Genomic DNA, 8,852 nt, shown 5'->3' with positions numbered 1-8,852 from the left:
AGCTAGCCAGCCCAGCCCACCTGGCCCCCTCCTCTGTCGTCTTCCTCCCCGACAGGAGGACGGGCGCGTGCCCGACGCGCGCGCGCGCCGCCGCGCCACGCCACCAGCCTCCCTGCCCTCTCCCCTCCTCGTCTGGATGCCCCGGGAGACGCCATGCGGCCCCTCGACCCTCTCCCACTCTCCCGTGTCTCCCCCTCCTCTGCTCTCTCTCTCGCGCGCAGCCGAGCAGAGCTCATCGCTGTCGTCCACCGTTGCCACAGCCACCGGCCTTCCCTCGCCCCTCCGTAGAGTCCAGAAGCTCCGCCACGACCCCCTCTACCTCCTCGTCAAGCCACGCACCTCCGGACGCGCTCCATCGCCGACGCCGTCGCCTTCTTCACCTCCGGCCGCAGTGGATCCCCATCGCCGCCCCGCCTTCTCCAGTGCGTCCCCGAGCCTGCTTCGACGCCCGCTGCAACCGCGGTGAGCTCCGCCACCGTTCCCCCCTCTCCCCTAGTCGCGCTCGCCCTCTAGCTGTCGTCTCCACGATGGCCGAACCTTTGCCGCCGCCGAGCTCGCCGTCGACGTAGCTCTGGTGACCATTTGGTCACCCCGGCGAGTCCAACAAGCTCGTAAGGCCCCGTAGAGCATCCCTAGTGCTTTGCTTCTCCCGTTTTCGCGCTCCAAACGCGCTCTCGTGCACGATCGAACTCCGGCAGCCGCAGCCAAGCTCGCCGCCGTCGACTCCGGCCACCCCAGGCCCAGCCACGGCCACCGCCCGACGCGCCATCGAGCTGGCTCTCCAACGCGCCTAGCTGCGCGCCATTTGGAGCACCACAGAGGAAACCCGGGGCACAAGTACGCCGCGGATCTCGCCGGCGACTAACCGCCGGCGGGTTTGACTTGTTTGACATGGGGTTTGACCCCCCAGGGTCGCTGACTAGTGGGGCCAGGCCCTGCTAATTTTAGTTAAATATTAACTAAACCTAATTAGCCACTAACACTGACCAGTGGGCCCCGACCCCCCCTAATCCTTTAATTAAGCAAATAACCCCCTCTTAACTAACTATGACACTGACGTGTGGACCCCACACGTCAGGTTTGACCTAGTCAGCCGCAATTGACTTGCTGACGTCATGCTTACTCAATGCTGACGCAATTATTTATTTTCTGGAATTATTTTAATTCAGGAAATTCCAGAAAATAATTTAAACTTCAAAAATTCATAGAAATTCAACCGTAGCTCAGATTGAAATAATTTATATATGAAAAATTATCAGAAAAATGCAACCTTTCCATCTGTACTAGTTTCATGCATGAAAAACCAACTTATACATGCTGAATATGAGTAAACACATTATGGCATATTAAGAGACTTAATTTAGAATTGCATTTGAGCTTATGGTTCAAATGGACTTCAAACCAAATGAGTACTAGTTGCATTAGCTCAAACAGCATCACATCTTCATGCCATGTTCATGCATCATATTGTTGCATATGTTTGTGTATTGATTGTTGGCACCGTTCCTTCTCGATAGGTCCTGCTCCGGAGACGTTCCAGAGTACCTGTTTGTGAAGCAGTGCCTCCCTTGTTGATTTACCAGGCAAGCAAACCCCCTTGTTCATTCCGATACAATCCTACTCTCTCGCTCCTGCTCTCAGTTATTGCATTAGGACAACAACGATTCATCTGCTACTTTGTGTTGCGGTAGTTGAACCCATTCCTCTGCATGACCTGTCATTGCCACAGTAAATAGTTGAAACCCACTAGCATGTGTAGGAGTTGATTGAGCCATGTTGTGTTCCTACCATGCTATGCCTGCTATTGCTTAGAGTTGTGTCAGGTCTGATTCATTGGGAATGAATTGGAGTGTTATGATATGTTCCGATGTTGAGAGTGAAGTGTGTGAACACGTTTTGGTAAAGGTAGCGGTGAGAGGCCATGTAGGAGTACATGGTGGGTTGTCTCACTGGAACCGTCCTTAAGCACTAAGTTCTATGTATGTTGTCCAATGACTCGATACTACCACACATTGGGCTCCGGGCGCTCCAAGCCCTCTCGACTTATTGACCAACTTGATCTCTGTCCAGGAGTCGCAACTAGTTTCTGGTGTTTGTAGGTAGTGCTATTTTTCTACCAAGTGGCACCCGGCAGGGTGGGCTTGGGACAGACTAGGCACACGTGGCCTGGTGTACCGAGTGGCACCCGGATGGTGGGCTCGGGAACCCTGCACACATCGTTTGGGGCCGTGAGCGAAACCCCGGCCGGATCTCCTTGCGGATGGAACCCGAATAGGCGATAAACCTGGACTAGAGTCTTGTGTGGTTAGTCAGGTTGTGGCCGACACCCTCGCCAGGCTTCCGCTTGAAGGTTGCCGAGATACATGACGTGTACATGGCGGTAAGTGGCGAGAGCGCGTGTGAAGAAGTACACCCCTGCAGGGTTAACATGATCTATTCGAATAGCCGGGTCCGCGGTTATGGACTTCTTGGATGCTTACATGGTACATAGACAACTTGAAGTGGATACTATAAAAAGCTCGAGACAAGTGTGAGTGCTATGGATGGCCTTCTCGTAGGGAGACGGGGATGAATCCATAGTAGTGTATTGTGTGGTGATTAGTGGACTCGTGTGCGCCATATCACCTCAAAGAAGTTCTGGTAGTCGTAGAACAGGTTAGCCACAGAGTCAAAGCTGGCTTGCTGCAACTAAACTCCACATTACTCTCTTGATACAAATGCATGTATGATAGGATCTGATGTAAGTCTTGCTGAGTACCTTTGTACTCATGTTGCTTTATTTATGTTTTTGCAGCGGAGACTCCGGTCTTACTAGTGTTCTCGTGGACTTCGACAAGTAGCTTGTACCTCAGCTACGATCTTGATCGGACGTTGTAGATAGTCAGGCTTTTCAGCCTTTTTCATTTGTAGATGTCTGTACTCAGACATGTAATGCTTCCGCTTGTTGCTTGATTGCTCTGAATGTTGGGTCATGTGACCCCTGTTTGTAATAAATGCTATGATGGCTCTTTGAGCCTTATCTATATGAGTTGTTGAGTTATGCTGTGATGCCATGTTGTACAGCACATACTTGCATGTTATGCGTACGTGTAATGTGTATTGCTATGTGTGGGATCTGACTATCCAGTTGTTTATCCTTAGTAGCCTCTCTTACTGGGAAATGTCTCCTGGTGCTTCCACTGAGCCATGGTAGCGTGCTACTGCTCCGGAACACTTAGGCTGGCCAGCATGTGTCCTTCTTCGTTCCTGTGTCTGTCCCTTCGAGGAAATGTCACGCGATGAATACCGGAGTCCTGTTAGCCCGCTACAGCCCAGTTCATTGGAGTGCTGTTAGCCCAGTTGCTACAGCCCGGATTCACTCACTGATGACCGACACGTTCGATGCTGGGTCATGTATGCCTGTCCCTGTAAGTTAGTGCCACTTTGGGTTCACGACTAGCCATGTCAGCCCGGGTTCTCTGTCATATGGATGCTAGCGACACTATCATATACGTGTGCCAAAAGGCGCAAACGGTCCCGAGCATGGTAAGGTGACACCCGTGGGAATAACGTGCGTGAGGCCGCAAAGTGATATGAGGTGTTACATGCTAGATCGATGTGACTTAGGATCGGGGTCCTGACAGCCTTGGTATCAGAGCCTGACTGCCTGTAGGATTACCAAGCCAAACTGGTCGAAGTTGAGTCTAGAAATTCTTTAGTTATGTAAGGGAATTGATTGTGGGAAGAAACGTAAGGCTCCTTTTACTCCTTTACCTCATGGCCTTCTGATCTGAGTCGTCCTATCTTTCCTACGGGGTTAAGGAACTAGGCTTTCTCTTCCGTCTATCAGGATCACGTGTTACTACTCCGTAGTCCCATAGGATTGGTTGATCAGAGTCATACCCCAGTTTTGAGTATTTCTGGTGTAGTCTGTTTAGTATGATCTCAGAACCTTGAGTAATGCTGATGAGTATGTTACCACCCCATTTTTAGTAGGATGTCTCATTCTGAGCATTTTGCTGCCGTTATGCTGCCGGAATTTCCCTAGGAGTTCGAGAGATACTAATTCCTTGTCCTACATTCTACAGTCTATAGTTGATGCTGACTCCGTCCCTGGTTTCGTTTCTCAGGATGTCATCAAGTTCTATTGTTCGTAGCCAGAACCATGAAGATGGTAGGGATGAGGATCCTCCCGACCCGCCTTCGTTGACACAGTTCATGTTAGAAATGGAGAGGAACAAGCGTGAGTCTAACCGTTTGTTGGCACGTATCGAGGAGAACACCGCACATCAGTCTAATAAGTCTGAGACCATTCATGACTTCATTCGCTTGCACCCACCTACCTTTCATCATTCCATCGAGCCACTCGATGCAGATGACTGGCTCCATAGCATCACTCATAAGCTGCGTTCCGCGAGCGTAGCTGAAGATGACAAGGTCACTTATGCCACATACCACCTGGAAGGTCCTGCTAGTCTTTGGTGGCAGAACTATGAGGCTATGCTTCCAGCTGGCCAGAATCCTACCTGGAGAGATTTCACTGAGGCTTTTCGCGAGCATCACATTCCTGAAGCCCTCATCGATCGCAAGAGAGAAGAGTTCTGTAGTTTCACCCAGAGTAAGATGGTTGTTGATGCTTATAGTAGAGAGTTTGAGAACCTCGCTCGCTATGCCACAGAAGAAGTGTCCACGGACGCCAAGAAGCAGGCTTGGTTCCGGAAGGGTCTCAACCCCAAGTTGCGTCGTGATCTCCACCTGCATCATTGTGATACATTCCAAGCCCTTGTGAACAAGGCCATCAATGCAGAGACAGCTCAGCTCACTTACGAGGAGTCTCGTAAGCACGCCCGTGATTTGGGATCCTCCTCCGGCTCTAGTTCCCAGAACCGCCGGATTTGGGTTCCAAACTCCGCTCTTCCTTCCGGTTATACACCGAGGTCATCCCATGTGGTGCCTCCCCCAGCTCAGTCATATGTTCCACCCAGGCCTACTGGTAGACCGCTTGTCAGTGCGGGTCCACGTCCAACCTCAGGGACTTGCTTCACATGCGGGAAGCCAGGACACTATGCACGTGACTGCTCTCAAGCTAGTTATGCTCCACCCCAGCCCGAGAAGTATGTTGGCTGTGTTAAGCCATCGAGCAAGACGATCAGTGCCAAGCCAGCTCGCACTGAACGTGGGCGTGTGCATCACGTCTCAGCTAAAGATGCTCATGATGATCCGGATGTCGTCCTTGGTACACTCCTTGTCAATTGTCACCCAGCATCAGTTCTATTTGATACTGGAGCATCTCACTCCTTCATTTCTGAAGGCTATGCTCGTTTGCACGACATGTCATTTTGTGATATGCCAACTCCGCTTGAAATCCAAACCCCAGGGTCTAGATGGCAGACCACCAGAATTAGCCATGGAAATGAAATCCTTGTTGACAGACTTGTATTCCTTGCATCATTTGTAGCCCTCAAGTCCTCAGATATTAATATCATCTTGGGTATGGACTGGATGACAGCTCATCATGCCAAGATTGATTGTTACACAAGATCTGTTCAGCTTACACACCCATCTGGCAAGGTAGTCACTGTCTCCACTAGAGTTGCAAAGCATCAGCTCTATTCTCTTAATGCCAGCCCTCTTCCAGACCTTGAAGATATCCCGGTAGTTCGTGACTTTCCGGATGTCTTTCCAGAGGAACTGCCAGGTGTTCCACCTGACAGAGATGTAGAGTTCGTCATAGATCTTATCCCAGGAACATCTCCAATCTCTAGGAGACCTTACAAGATGGCACCCTTAGAACTAGCCGAGCTTAAGAAACAACTTGATGAGTCCTTGCAAAAGGGTTTCATCCGTCCTAGTTCTTCTCCTTGGGCTTGCCCCGTCCTCTTTGTTAAGAAGAAGGATGGTACGGACCGGATGGTTGTAGATTATCGTCCCGTTAATTTGGTCACGATAAAGAACAAGTATCCGCTCCCCAGGATCAACGACCTGTATGATCAGCTCGCTGGATCCTCAGTCTTCTCCAAGATGGATTTAAGGTTAGGCTACCACCAAATCAAAATCTGAAACGGGGACATTCCCAAGACAGCTTTTGTCACTCGTTATGGCCAGTACGAGTACACCGTCATGTCCTTTGGCCTAACCAACGCCCCAGCCACATTCTCCCGCTTGATGAACTCGATCTTCATGGAGTACTTAGATAAGTTCGTCGTGGTTTACCTCGATGATATTCTTATTTACACGAAGAACGAGGAAGAGCATGCCGAACATCTTAGACTTGTGTTAGAAAAACTCAGAGAGCACCGCCTTTATGCCAAGTTCTCCAAGTGTGAATTTTGGTTGCCAGAAGTGACCTACCTAGGCCACGTAATTTCTGGTTAGGGCATTGCTGTCAATCCCGAGAGAGTCAAGGCCGTTCTCGATTGGACTCCACCTGAGACCGTTAAACAAGTTAGAAGTTTCCTTGGTCTAGCCAGCTATTGTCGCCGCTTTGTTGAAAATTTCTCCAAAGTAGCCAAACCCCTCACGGAACTTCTCAAGAAAGATAAAAAGTTCGAGTGGTCCCCACAGTGTGAGTACAGTTTTCAGGAACTGAAAAGACGCCTGACTTCTGCTCCCGTACTTGTGCCACCGGATTTCACAAAGGACTTTGTTATCTATTGTGACGCCTCACGATAGGGACTAGGTTGCATTCTTATGTAGGATCGTCATGTGATTGCCTATGCATCTCGACAGTTGCATCCACATGAGGATAATTATCCTACACATGATCTAGAGCTTGCAGCCGTAGTCTATGCACTCAAGACCTGGCGACATTACCTTCTTGGTAAACGTTGCGAGATCTACACCGATCACCAGAGTCTCAAGTATATCTTCACCCAACCGGATCTGAACCTTAGGCAAAGACGTTGGTTGGAGTTGATCACAGATTATGATCTAGGGATTACCTACACCCCAGGCAAAGCCAATGTCATGGCTGATGCTCTAAGCCGTAAATCCTATTGCAACAATCTCATGTTGCAGCAAGGCCAACCACTTCTCCATGAGGAATTCTGTAAGCTTAATCTTCACATTTCTCCTCACGGATTCCTTTCTACCTTGGTGGCGAAACCTGATCTTGAAGATCGGATTGTCGCTGCTCAAAAGCAAGACACAGGAATTTCTCGGATCAAGAGAAACATTAAGAAGGGAGTTGGTGGATGTTTCTCTATGGATGATCGTGGTGTTGTTTTCTTTGAGAATCGCTTGGTGGTTCCCAAGAATCAACATCTGCGACAATTGATTCTTAAGGAGGCGCATGAATCTCCTCTCACGATTCATCTCGGTAGCACTAAGATGTATCAGGACCTATGCCAGAGGTTCTGGTGGACTAGGATGAAGAGAGAAATCGCCGACTTCGTTGCTAATTGTGACGTATGTCGTCGTGTTAAGGCAGAGCATCAAAGGCCTGCTGGCACCCTTCAGCCTTTAGCTATTCCTGAATGGAAATGGGATAAAGTTGGTATGGACTTCATCGCCGGCTTTCCCAGGACCAAGAGAGAGAATAACGCTATCTTCATAGTCATTGATTGTCTTTCAAAAGTGGCTCACTTCCTTCTTGTTCGAGAGAGTATCACTGCTAGTCAGCTTGCTGACTTATACATTTCTCGAATAGTGTCACTTCATGGTGTTCCACTAGAGATCAATTCAGACCGTGGCAGTCTTTTCACTTCTCATTTCTGGGAGAGTTTCCAAACTGCCATGGGAACCCATCTTTCCTTCAGTACCGCTTTCCACCCTCAGTCGAGTGGTCAGGTGGAACGGGTCAACCAAATTCTCGAAGACATGCTTAGAGCTTGCGTTATCTCATTCGGTATGGATTGGGAGAAATGTCTTCCTTTTGCCGAGTTTGCTTATATCAATAGCTATCAATCCAGTCTCAAGAAAGCTCCTTTTGAGATTCTCTATGGACGAAGATGTCGAACACCTCTAAACTGGTCAGAAACCGGTGAAAGACAATTCTTTGGACCGGACATGATCCAGGAGGCAGAAAAGCAAGTTCGCATCATTCGTGAGAACTTGAAAACAGCCCAGTCTCATCAAAAGAGTCAGTATGATCGTCATCATAAGGATATTACTTATGAAGTTGGCGAAAAAGCTTACCTTCGGGTTACTCCCTTGAAGGGTACCCATCGTTTCGGTATCAAAGGCAAGTTGGCTCCTCGTTACATTGGTCCTTTTCGCATTCTCGCTAAACGAGGATAGGTTGCCTACCAGTTGGAACTACCCCCACATCTTTCTCGAGTTCATGATGTCTTCCACGTCTCTCAACTCAGGCGTTGCTTCTTGGATCCCATCCGCGGAGTGGACCATGAAACGCTTGATCTCCAAGATAACCTCACATACCGAGAGTACCCGGTTCGCATTCTTGATCAAGCAGAGCGTGTCACTCGATGTCAGAACATCAAGTTTCTCAAAGTTCAGTGGTCTCATCATTCCGAGAGAGAAGCTACTTGGGAGCGAGAAGATCGTCTTTGACTGGAGTACCCCGCTTTTTTCCGTCGACCCCTGAATCTCGGGACGAGATTCTTTCAAGTGGGGGCGAGTTGTCACATCCCTAGTTTTGGTATGCTCAAGGCTAGCTAGTCATTTGTGCATCATGTTTAAATTCCATTTAATTTGAAATGAGGATTTGTGAAACCCTTAGAATCATTTTTGGAAATGACCTAAATAAAAATTGCTCCAAAAAGGTTCAAGAAAATGCTCATGCTGCTCCCTGAAAATATTGGACAGAGATAAAAATCAAACCAATATTTTTAAGAGCTCATAAGTAATTATTTTGGGCATTTGGAATTAATGCATAAATATTTGCATTGGAAATATATTAGTTATATATATTA

Source organism: Triticum aestivum, chromosome 3B, assembly GCF_018294505.1.
Source record: "Triticum aestivum cultivar Chinese Spring chromosome 3B, IWGSC CS RefSeq v2.1, whole genome shotgun sequence".
NCBI classification, from domain to species: Eukaryota; Viridiplantae; Streptophyta; class Magnoliopsida; order Poales; family Poaceae; genus Triticum; species Triticum aestivum.
Note: the sequence above shows the minus strand (reverse complement) of the source record.